General features: G+C 43.0%; 1 protein-coding gene across 1 annotated transcript in view; it reads left to right on the forward strand.

Annotated features, from left to right (window-relative positions):
* The first annotated feature begins 1,128 nt into the window (after positions 1-1,128).
* Positions 1,129-12,503, forward strand: part of LOC124063434 (chemokine-like protein TAFA-2) — a 68,760-nt gene continuing 57,385 nt past the window's right edge. Inside the window, exon 1 of the mRNA XM_046397101.1 lies at positions 1,129-1,691. The gene's annotated coding sequence lies outside the window, so the exon portion shown is untranslated. The remainder of the gene's footprint in view (positions 1,692-12,503) is intronic.

Consider the following 12,503-nt stretch of genomic DNA (forward strand, 5'->3'; position numbering starts at 1 on the left):
TCTGACTTGATATAACGGACAAACACTACCCACAGATAACAACCAGCCGAAAGACCAGGTTAACAGCAAGACACTTCCACGTCAAATACAGTCATGTGCAAACACAGCAGCAACATTGGTTAAGCTGTTGTGACTGGAAAAACATGTGACTGATCTAACAGCCACCTGGAAGACTGCAAAAGGTGAGTGTATCCCTGCACTGACCGTGTGCACTGTGCTGATGTCTGTACATAAGAAATACAGAACAAATATCTTCAAATGTATTCATTTATTTTAAAAAAAAAGGTTGCAGTATTTATATAGTTCTCACATATGTGCATTTATATTATTTATTCCAGTCTACATTTTTCTATTGTTTTTTTTTTTTTTTTACATATTTGCATATTTATGTTTCTTACAGCATAAGAACAATTCTTCTGTTTAAGTAGGCTACTTGTTTTTTTGTTTTATTTCAAACTTGCTTTGGCAACACAAACAGCTATCTCCCATGCCAACAAAGCCCCTCTGAACTGAGCTGAAATTGAATTGAGAGAGGGAGACAGAGAGACAGAGAGGTGAAGGGGGACGGAGTGTGAGAGCCAATATTGTTTCGTCCTTCCTGAAGTGACACAAACATTTCAGACTTTCCCCGTGTCCGCCTCTCTCCACACCCTCCCGAGAGGCACTGCTGATGCATCTGGACTTGTGTGACTGTGCATACGTGTGTGTGTGTGTGTGTATATATATATGTGTGTGTGTGTGTGTGTGTGTGGGTATGACTACTTTCAGGGGCACATTTCATACTCAAGGCCAGTTTACTAAGGACGGCTGGTGCAACTGAGATAAAAGCTGTGTCCCCTGTTGAAACAGCTAATTTTTGGGTTAGTGCTTAAGATTCAATAATTTCCCCCAAAATAAGTAAATGTGTGTGTGTGTGTGTGTATGTGTGTGCTGATGCATTAGTCCATCCCTCTCTCTGTTTGCCTACCAGTCGATGCTGACAAGAGACGACTAATATCATATATCCAGCAGGTCTCGGCGCAGCCCATATGGTCTTCTTCACATTACTGTACAGTATCATTTACGTTTATTTCATGCGCCTCCCTAGTCGGTTTTTCCCTCGTGCGGCCGCTAGGGAGCGCTGCTCCACTTCACAGCTGACAGTCAAACAGCGCTTTCCATCTTCAAAGCGGACAGACAGGAGCGCAACAACAGTCTGCCTGACTCCCCGACCGCATCGCATCTCCGTCCTGCCACACTGGGCTACTTTCTCATCGCTCCCCTTAAAAACGGATAAAGTAGGGATTCCCGGAGCAAAACAGGTTTAAACTGGATAATTCCTCCATGTTGGTATGTTATGTCCTAATAAACAAAGTTGCCTGTCTCACCCGCTGAGCAAGAGAGACGAGCAGCGGAACTTTCAGGGGAGCCTTTCTTGCACCGGAGTAACCGCGGGGGCAGCGCGCTGGTCATAACCCAGGAGGTCACATCTACCGTCTGGCTCTGTGTCCCTCTAGCCCGGCTGCGGGGGTGGATGGTATGGTATAACTTTTCGGCTCCAGTCGAAGCTGCGCGGCCGGTGTGAGAGAGGAGCCGTTTAATGGTGCCGGAGAGGGGATGCGAGCCTCTCCTCCGTCTCGGATAGCGGAGCGGCTATGAGGAGAGAGGTTCACCTGCTGGGCTAACAGAACAAGAGCACACTGCACCAACAGGTACGGATCACTGGACAGCTTTACGCCTGCACACAACAGCCTGGCGCATCCCACGGCTTTGATGCGTTCTTTTGTTAACTGCATGCAAAGTGAGGGCAATAAAAAAGTAAACTGGTGGCACTCCCGTCACGCATAAACATGATTGTATAACAGTTCAGCGGTCATCTCGTCTTTGGAAACCATTTACGCACTGAATGGATTATCACCTGGTCCATTTTAGGGAATAGACGAGGATTTGATTTTATGATTTTATGAAGGCACCAGTTATGTAAAAAGGTGGCTCATGGTGAGAGCCCATCAGCCTGCGCTGGTATGGCATTAGTTTTATTATCACGGTAGTGATTTTATAGCAAAGACAAATGATTGCGGTTGTTTCAGGTGTTGCACAGCCTATATAGGCTTGCATCTTCCTCCTCCTCCTCCTCTCTCTCTCTCTCTCTCACACACACACACACACACACACACACACACAGGTCTGAGCTGTGCGTATATGCGCATATGGCGCCGGGTTCAGAGCAGTGGCAAACATCGGTCTTACTTCTTGTTAATTAACTGTGAAGGCTGTGATATGTCCAGAGGTGCTGAATGATACATGTGTTCTAAGCGTATTTCACAGAGAAAGAACAGATAAGGAACCTTCTCTTCTCTCTGTCTTCAATGCGAAAACAGTTGCACTTTGTCTTTACACGACAGGTGCAGAACGTGGACTGCTTTTACACATTAAAAATGGGAACATGTGTACGGAGCATGTAGGGAAAGTCATCAACTATGAAACCAGTGGTGGGCGTCTTCTGGATCGCCTGATGTACTGTAGGTGGTGATGCATACCATGACCTTTATTGGTGACAGTAGTGCATCAGTTTGGTAGCAGAGGAGATGCTGCGAGGTGCTGAACGTGCTGGAGTGGCTGCTTTTACCTCTGGATCTGCTAACATACACTATTAGAGGTAACAATCATGTCTGTTTCTGGTCTTTTCATAACTTTGAGTTGTTCATAAATCCTTGTGTGTGCGCGCACAAGATGAATTTGATTGAAACAAAGATGGTCATTCCAACTGTGGAAATATTTTATGACTGTTACTCTCCCTGCGTGTCCACGAGTCTCCATAAAGAACACAGATGAGACGATGCAGAGTGAAGGGGGGTTACAGAAAATAAGGAGGAAGGGAACTGATGGTGAGACATGATTGACAGGAGACAGAAAGATGCAGGAAGAAGGATTAGATGTTATGGGGAGATGCAGGAAAGAAACAAATGAAAGGCTGCTCATTAGTGGACTGGTTTTGAAATGTGTTTTTAATATGGCCGCAGGGTGATGAATACCGCCAGGAAATGTTGTGACGTCACCAGTTTATTCAGTGAACAACGCTTTCGGCTTCCTGCTCACATTACGAATCACGGCTACGTAGATGTGACAAAGAGAGGAGACGGAGCACTAAAAATCGCAACAGTTTGTACGCGTTTATGTAACTATGTAATAACAAATCAACTTTTGTGCCGCACCATTCAGCAAACATTTAGTAACTGCAGCCTCCCTTCAGCGACAGGCTGCACACTCGCTCAAATGAATAAAACACAGCCGTACTTTTTTTCATGCTACTTAAACATGAATTGCCATGTTGGCTGTCCCCTTCAAAACGTGGCAAACGATTTAACTGAAGTAACACGAGAAACAGAGAGGATGACGTGGTAAAGAGAGCAGATTTGTATGTGTTTATACTTCAGGAAGGACAAAACAACACTGTCTCTCACTCTCCCTCCCCCATCACCTCTCCGGCTCTCTGCCTCCCTCTCTCAGTTCCTGAAGCTTTAGACTTTTGGACAGAGTTTGAGGTCCAGGTTCTAGGTTAGATTAGAAAAGACTGCATTTTGTCAAAGATGGTCTTCTCCAGCATGAAAGCACAAAGGAATGTGACTACTCCATTAGTCATGCTGACAAAGTCACGTTGTTGGGTAGTGGTCCTCACAAGGATAACCGGAACAGTTTGTATTCAATCTGAACTTAACTTTGTACCTTTTTTTTAAAAAAAGATAATCTTTGCTGTTTTATGCCTTTATTACATGGGGGAAACAGGAGAGACAAGGATGGGACAGGGATGCCTCAGCATATGTTTGCTTTGGAAAATTAATGACTGTGTGAAGAGCTATGTAGAATACTATACTGCTCTGCAAACCAGCCGAGTACTCAAGGTATCCTTTTACAGCTCTTTTCCATTTGTAATGTTATTCTCCGCATTTCAAAATTTGATTACTCTTAACCCCCCTCCCCCAAAACACACACACACACACACACACACACACACACACACACACACACACACACACACACACACACACACACACACACAAGCAATGCACTTGATTTAATGGAGGAGACTGCAGGCCACCAGACTTCAAATTGGACCATTTTACTCTGCCTCCCTTTAGCATCTTGACCAACATACACACAAATAAACACACATACACAGACACACACACACAGGGTCAAACTCAAAAATACAGCAGTTTCATGTGTCCATATCCCACAACTTCTTTTTGTCTTTTCTGTGCACCTTTAACACACATTCCCTCTTCTGGCATTTCTCTCACTCACTTCCTTTATCCTTCTCTTCTATCAATAAGCCTTTTGGGCCAAGGGAATAAAGTCAGAGCTTCTGTCCAGAGAGACAGGAAGAGAGGGGCAGAGAGAGAGAGACAGAAAGACAGACAAGAGGGAGAGAGACAGACAGACAAAGACAAAGAGAGCAACCAGAAAGAAATAAAATGTACAGCGTGTGTCCTATACAAGGTGATCTCTTTTTCATTTCCCACCTCCTGTAGCTGTGCGTGATGACAGGAGAATAGGAGAGAATGAAAAAGGAAGTACAAGAATGAGAAAGAGGAACAAGAGAGACAGAGACATAGAGGGAGAGAAAGAGAGAGGAAAACAAAGAAAGCAAGCTACAGGGGATAAATAAAAATAAATAAAAAGCATGTGTCCTATAAAAGGTGTTCTGTATTTCATTGGCCATCTCCAGTAGCTGTGTGTGGTGTGCTGAGGCCCAGGGGGGGACCAGTAGCCACTCTAAATGTGTGTAACCCACATAAAGAAATTGTTTCTGGGAGATCAGACCCCGTAAATTCATTCCTAGCCGCCAGCCCTGTTCTTATCCCACCTCCCAAAGGTGAGCTATAACATCCAAACACATATATTCTTTTTTTTAGATTCTTTCTCTCTGCACACACACACACACACACACACACACACGCTCTTTTCTTCCAGACATGCACACATCCCGATACCTTCCCTCCTCCACAGTACACACATCTTTCAACAGAATCTGACTGCACACAGACATATATACACACACACACGCATATTTTTACACATTTTTTTCCCCACGTACACGCAAACATACACACGTTGTTTTGCCTCCCAAACGGCTTGTGTGGGACAGTAACGGTGACAGCTACAACAACATCAGTACCTGCTGAGGAACAGCAGAGCGTCAGCGAGAAACAGCAGCAGATGCTGCGCTCACAGCTCCAGGATTACCTGAGCCTGAGCAAACTCCATTACTGCCTCTATTACCCAGGTATACACAGCCCAGGAAAAAGCACTTTGCAGAACCACTGTTTACCCAGGACCTCTGTGCTCCACACTCTGTGTCCCCTGACTGCAGAGCAAGGAAGAGTTGAAGACCAGAGGGAAACAAGAGAAGCTGCAGGAGGGGAAAACATGAAGTTCTTATCTTTGAGTGACTGTCTTTCTCACAGCCAGTGCAGTGTGCAGTGCTGAAACAATTACTTGTCTAATTTAGCAGTCAGATGAGAGAAAATTAATAATTAATCAATTAGTCCCATTGCCAGAAAATTAATGACAACAATTTTGAAAACAGAGCAATCATTTAGACTCATTAGAGCTTAACCGTCAAACCATCCACACAGCAGGGGTGGAATTTCTTTTCTGTGGGGGCCGATGTTATATTTAACATTTAAACAGTGCAAGGAGTCAACATAAATATGCAACATGTGCATGAAGATGAAACAACTGCAAAACAGTGTACAAGAGAGTAAAGAGTTCAACAATATGAAACTTATAGGTAATTTATAAACCGAAAGCGCAAAAGAAATTCTGGTTCTTGCTTCTCAAATATGAGGATTTACTGAATTTATACATTTAATATCACAGAAAATTGAATATTATCTTGTATTTAACTACTCATCGGACAAAAAAAGCAATTTTGGGAGATTTTGTGGACTAAGTAATTAATTAACAATCAAAATAATCTGTGGATGCAGCCATAAATTAACTGTTTATGTTATTCAACAAGCAGAAATGACAAACTTCTGCTGGTTACTGCCGTGATGTGTTCGTCTGAACATGTTTGAGATTTTTTTTTTTTTTTTAAACACACTGTCACACATCATGGTGAACTCAATGAAATCCCAACAGTTTTGTTAACTCAGTAATTAGTCAGGTAATTAATCAAATACAACAAGAAATCTCGTTACAGCTTCTCAATTATGAAGATTTGCTGCCTTTTCTGTTATCATATCATACATGAGTATTATATCATTATACACTGAGCATCTTGGGGGTTTGGGCAACTAAGTGGACAAAACAAGCAGATGACGGGGGAATACTGTGTGGCTGTGCTCTCCTCCTTTGACGAATGAGGGTGTGTGATAGGACAACAATGAGTGATGCTCTGCGTGTGTGTGTGCATGTGTACATGAGTGTTTTTCCACGGCTATATGTGGTTGTAGTGCCGGCAGTACAATTGCTGAATGGCACTGTACTGCACAAGTGGATGGGCAGAAGGTTAATCAGGGAGAGAATAAGAGAGAGCATGAGTGTGTGATTCTGCATATGAACACGCGCTGTAAGAACCAGGGTGTGTGTGTGTGTGTGTGTGTGTGTGTGTCTGAAGTGAGTGATGAACTGCCATGTATTTGAGTAGAAAGCCATCCATCACCCTCATCATTGACTCTGGGGTCCTGTCATTACATGTTTCCCTTCATTTACACTGTTAATGGCCATCTCTCTGGACCAAACTCGGCTGTGCTGTCTCATTGTTGGTCTTTCACTCTCAAATTTAAAACTTCATTTGAGAAACAAAGGTGGACGTTTGATTCACGTGGTTCAGTTCAAACATGCGCGGTCACCGATTATGTGCTTCATTTTATTTCTGCCCTGAGCTAAGCAATCAAACGCCCGTCAGCATGTACATCAGCTCATAAAGCCGTGATGTTCTTCACTGATTCTGGCTGTTTTCATTTCAGCAGTATGTTAAGTCTGGTCAAATATTAGATTCAGTTTGGTTCAATACTCGGCCTGTTCGAGTAGTATTTGTAAGGTTAGGTTAACGGACATGTATTTATATATTCAGTTCACATTCTTTTAATACATTTTTAACCAGGAAGTAAGGCACAGCGCATCTTGTCTGAGCTGAGCCGGGTAGTTTCAGGAGCTCCACTCCCAAAAGCTACCGATCCTGTCAGTGACATTTGGGGATTCATTATAGTTAATTCATTGGAAATTTGTTATAAGACATTTCTTTGCACATGTACTGACTGCCTCCTGTTTCCACGTTTACTGTCATGACCACAATCACGAGCAGCACAGCTAAAGCAGGTTGTAAAAGGTTTACGATGTAAGTACAAACAATTCGGAATTTCCCAGAAAAGATGACAAGTGGTTTCATATTATGTAGTGTGCGATAATAAAGAGAAAAGTAATCATTGTAAAATAAAATCGAACAGTAGAGCATATAGTGTATTAACTGAATGCCACGTCAGAACCATAAACTGTGCTGCACTGAGCTCTTTGTAATTTCTCTTTCACGGGACACGCAAATGGAGAACCGCATGTACGCATGTTCATGTGATGCTGTGTGGTCTCTCAACCTCAAGCCCATCTCTTCAATGATAGATGCTATCTGTACACACTACCTACACTCAACACATACTGACACAGGCTGGCTGTGAGTGTGTTTGCTTTATGTTTTCCTCCTGTCCAGTCCCTTGCCCTTTATTACCCTGATGATAGTTGAAATCTCCTCCTAAATATCAGTAAACCACATAGCGTTAAAGACGTGTTTTACTTTAGTTGAAAAACAAAAGAATTTGTGTTGTAAGGAGTTGTTGGGTTGTCATCAGAACTGCAAAACCTGCACACTCACTGATGCATAACTGCCAGCGTTTCAGATTGTGGTGGGTGCTGCAGCACAGCGGTAACTATATTCATCGTGTGCAGATTAACTACTATTATTTTTGCTAGCAGTTTGATCTGTTGATTTTGGCATGGCCGTAGCTTCTGCTAATGAGTTTAAACTGACAGGACCGTCCACCAGTGTGTGGGCTGGGACGTTGTATCACTTTCAGCTGCAGTTATGAACAGACCAACACAGGCTCTGTAGCTTTGGCAGCGTCAGGGCTGACTCATTATGGCTGATGGCAAAGAGGAGCTGCTCGCCAGAAGTCAGAGCTACACCACACATACAACCCTTCGGCTCCGGCAGCTTTCTTCATCAACAACTACTAGACGGCGATCGCTGTGGTCATTAGGCAGACATAATTAGGCTCGGCCTTGTGTTGCCGCGCATGTGTCCCATCTCCGCTCCCCTGAGGCGTGTTTGTGTGAGTCTCGTCCCGGTCATTCCTTTTGCGATGGTGAGGAGTGAGAAAACGAAGGAAGTAAATGACATCCCAAAGGCTGTGACACAGGAAACTGGAGACACCCCCCGTGTCTGATGAGCTGAGCCACTGTTGATGGAGTATAATGAGAGTAGTAAACTCACACCCTCATTCTTTTCTTTCCTTTTATAACTCTTTCTTGGGGTGTGTAGCTCTGGGCTTATCTGGCTGTGTTTATCTGTGTATGCCCTTTTATCTTGTAGTCTTTGATTATGTTCTTATAAGTGGGACCACTAGCTATTTTACGGCTGCCTCATTAGGTTGTCAGGCAAGCCCACAGCAAATGCAATTATATCTAATTATGCAATTATGAATTCAATATGAAGCTCTATATTCTGTAGATTGGTGTGTTTGAGCTGGGGCAGATACACAGCAGTAATTAGTGCATTAGTGCAGTTTTGTGGGTGGTGGTGGTGGTGTGTGAGCTCTCCATTCAGCAGCTCAGCATCTTACTTCATCCTGTCTCGTTTCTCACAAGAAGGATCCCCGAGAAAACAAAAAAAAAACAAAACCTTGGACTCTGACAAAAAAAAAAAAGTATATAAATTGAAGCAACTAAATTTAACATTAACGCTAAATTTAATATCATTCACGGCTTTTCATTAAAAGAATAAAAGGTTGTCTTCACTTGGCTGTCATGTTCTGCCTGAAGCTTACTGCTTCTGTTATGGCAAAGTTGACATGCAAGAGTGCAAATAACATATGCTTTATAATAATAATAATGAAGCAGAAACCGTCGCCAGTTTAGCCTGCATTTCTAACTGACTATAGACAGCTTCTTTTTTTGTCGTACTGCTGCCATGTGACTGGACCAGTGGAGCTGGAGGGGGCTGATATTGCGGTATATAGCATATACATGTATGTTGGTCCTGGCAGCTGTATCACAGCTAGATGTAAACAATAAGAAGTTGTAGCTTTAAGTACTCCAACGCACCCCCCTCATACTCATAAGTCAAATATCAGACCTAATGTATTGCTGAATAGAGTGACTGAAAGTCTTGGCTGCTCAGCCAATCAGACGTAACTTCCATTGTAAGCCACTGGCTTGTATTAGAACAAGGATCAGGAGGAAGCTGCTTATTTTAAACATTTATTACCAATAAACTAATAATGTGGTGCTAATAAACTAGCACCTCACGTGCGTCCTCCATGAGCCAGCTGTCACTGGTATCAACACCGCATTTTGAGAAGCGCAAGTCATGCTCTTTAGTCACCCGCAAGTTTGCCACATTGGCTTCAACCACACATGACACTGTATGCTCAGCAAGAGAGAGAACACCTTGTTGAGAAGCTCAAGAGGGTAGGACTCTTTCTTCTTATCAATGCACTTCAACCTTCCGGCACAGTCGATGCTTTTCTGTTTTTCTGCGAGACACCAGCATTTCAATAGCTGAGATATAAAAAAAAAACAACCCAGTGGTAGAGGGGAATGAACTACAGTAGGTGGTGCGCTTCAGTGTGTCATGTTTCTCTACAGATCCTATTGAGGAAAGCAGGCGAGGCTGCTAGGCTCCCAGTGTGTGTGTGAGACAGGGCTGACAGTAATACAAGCAGTATCTGCACCCCCTCCCCCCCGGGATCACATCCTTAAGACGGTTTCTCTTACTAATCCCCTCCTAATATGACTAATATTATGACACTGCCATTAGCCACAGCACTGTGAGGGCACACGGGGAGGACTTTATAGCCACGCACATGTGCACAAACAGTAATCATAGCATTTGGCTAAGTTTTAATCACTCTTAACATGTGCAATGTTTTCATAGAAACAAACAGCTGTTTCAGTGCTCCGTGTGTGACTGAACAACTATGTAGCTTTTTCAGTTGCTGTTTTGTCATCTTAAACATCCAGTGCTGGTTTGGTCAATTCTTCAGAAAACCATTGGGTGGACAGATAACGATATCCTTATATTTCTGCCAGCAGTCACAGTTGTTCATTACAGGAATGTGCTGCTGAGCTGGACTTAGCCATAGCTCCCAAGGCCTAGCAGACAAAGATATGTGTCACTGCCTACAGACAACACAGCTTGATCAACAAATGGTGTGAGACAAGAAGCAGCAGTGACTGCAAAAACATGTTATCTACTGTAGGACCTGTAAACATCAGCAGTATCTATTTAACACCAAAGATAATGTTACAGTAAGTCAAGAGGATTTTGCTCATAATCATGGTAATTTTTTAAAAGTATTTTTGTGTGATTAAATAATAAAAAAAGGGCTCACAGGTCCTTCTTGTGAATAGATAACACAACATTCTCTCAGTTCAAGCCGGGATAAGACTCGGGCTGTGTGGGAGAGATAGAGAGAGGCTCTGAATGCAGAACAAGAATTCTAATTTTAAAGCCATGAATTACCAAAAGACTGCTTTCAATTTGATTGAATCTAACTTTATTAGCATTCTGCCTGCCTTTATGTGATGAGGCTGAGCCGGCCTTGTGTCCTCTCCCAGGCTGCAGCTGTGGCAGAGAAGGGCACAAAGAGGAGCTTAATTTGTGATGCTGATGGCTTTAGGGCTTTTGGTCACAAGGAATTACATTGTCAATTATTTTTTTGTCAATATGTTTACTCCATGTTTTTTTTTTTTTTAGCTCTTATCTCTCAAACAGACTTTTTGGCTTTGACCTATAAAGCATGTCTGGACAATTATGTGAAAACAAGGCAGCAGTAAAGTTAAACTTTTAGCCATGCTAGCGGCTCTATAGATGGCAATGTTGGTCTGTTGCTCCACCACTTTGATAAAGACTGGGCTGTCTCAACAACTGATGGAAAGCTTGTACAGACATTCATGGTGTCCAGAGGATGAATCCTAATGACTTTGGTGGTCCACTGACTTTCCCTATAGAATGAGTCATGAGTTTGACACTTTTGATTCTCAGTGTAATAATTTGATTTCCTTATTTTGTTATTTCATTCTTTTTTTTTCATTGATACAAAACTAATGACATTCCTATCAGCCACAGCAGCACTTTGTTTAGTGCTAACTTCTGTCGCAAATGCTAACATAATAAAATGCTAAACTAAGATGGTGAACCTGGTAAACGTGATACCTGCTAAACACCAGCATGCTTGCACGCCACTGTTAGCACACTTGTGTCAGCTTTCAGCTCAAAGCACCACTGTGCTAAGGTTCAACAATCACGCATTTGTTCTCTGTAAAAACTGTTCTCACACTGAATGGTGGGAATTTTCATACCTGTGACCACACTAATGAGGCCCCTAAAGGCCTTCAGACCCCCCTTTGAGCTGTCCTGTGTCACCCAGACTGCACCTGATGCAGCAGGGAGCTGTCTGGGGTGCTGTGCAAACCAGTGAGGGAGCTGTCCGCGGTGCTGCAGGGATGGCATGCACATAGGAACGAATGCCAAAAAAAAGGCTCTGCTGCTTTAAGGACATATCTGTTCAGAGACTTCTCAGCATGGAGAGATGGTGATCTTAAGAATCTTCTTGACATAACCTGGTCCTTCGTCTCACCCCCAAAGGTGTTGGGAAAGGAGGAGAAAATGCAGTGAGGCATGGTGCGGAGAAAATCCATCTGACCTGGAGCTGTTTGTTCATGGGGAGAAAGAGGAGAAGGGAGGGCAGCAGGTCATTGAAGAGGAATAGCATCGGCTAAAAAAAACCCAAAAAACTAAAAGGAACGCTTGAAAGTGAGCACATGGAGGAAAAACAAAAGACTGCACTGTGTGCTTTCTCTCTGAGTTTCATACTGTATAATTACTTGCAGACTGGATGAAAATGGAACTTTTTTTTTTTGGAAAGCTCAACTCTCTTTGTGCCATTCAAATTCAATTTCAACTTTAAAGCATCCTGTTTAAATATTAAACGACACCTCTCCAACTTTCTCTCTCTCTCTCTATCTGTGCGAATGTGTGTGTGCTTGCTAGTGCAAGTGAATGCGTATGTGCATGCATGTGTGAACTTGAACCTCATTAATAGATGATAACCCAGACTGGACAGAGCTGTGCTAATGCACTTGTTGTCCATCCCTCTTTTTCTTGTTGCTCCCATGCCATCTCTCTCAAATCAACCACAACTTCTGTGGGCTTGGGAGAATTGTGAAGACTGAAATGGGAGTTGGGCATAGGGTTGATATGAGGATCCTGTGTGTGTGTGTGTGTGTGTGTGTGTGTGGGT

This window comes from Scatophagus argus, chromosome 8 (assembly GCF_020382885.2).
Source record: "Scatophagus argus isolate fScaArg1 chromosome 8, fScaArg1.pri, whole genome shotgun sequence".
Lineage (NCBI taxonomy): Eukaryota > Metazoa > Chordata > Actinopteri > Scatophagidae > Scatophagus > Scatophagus argus.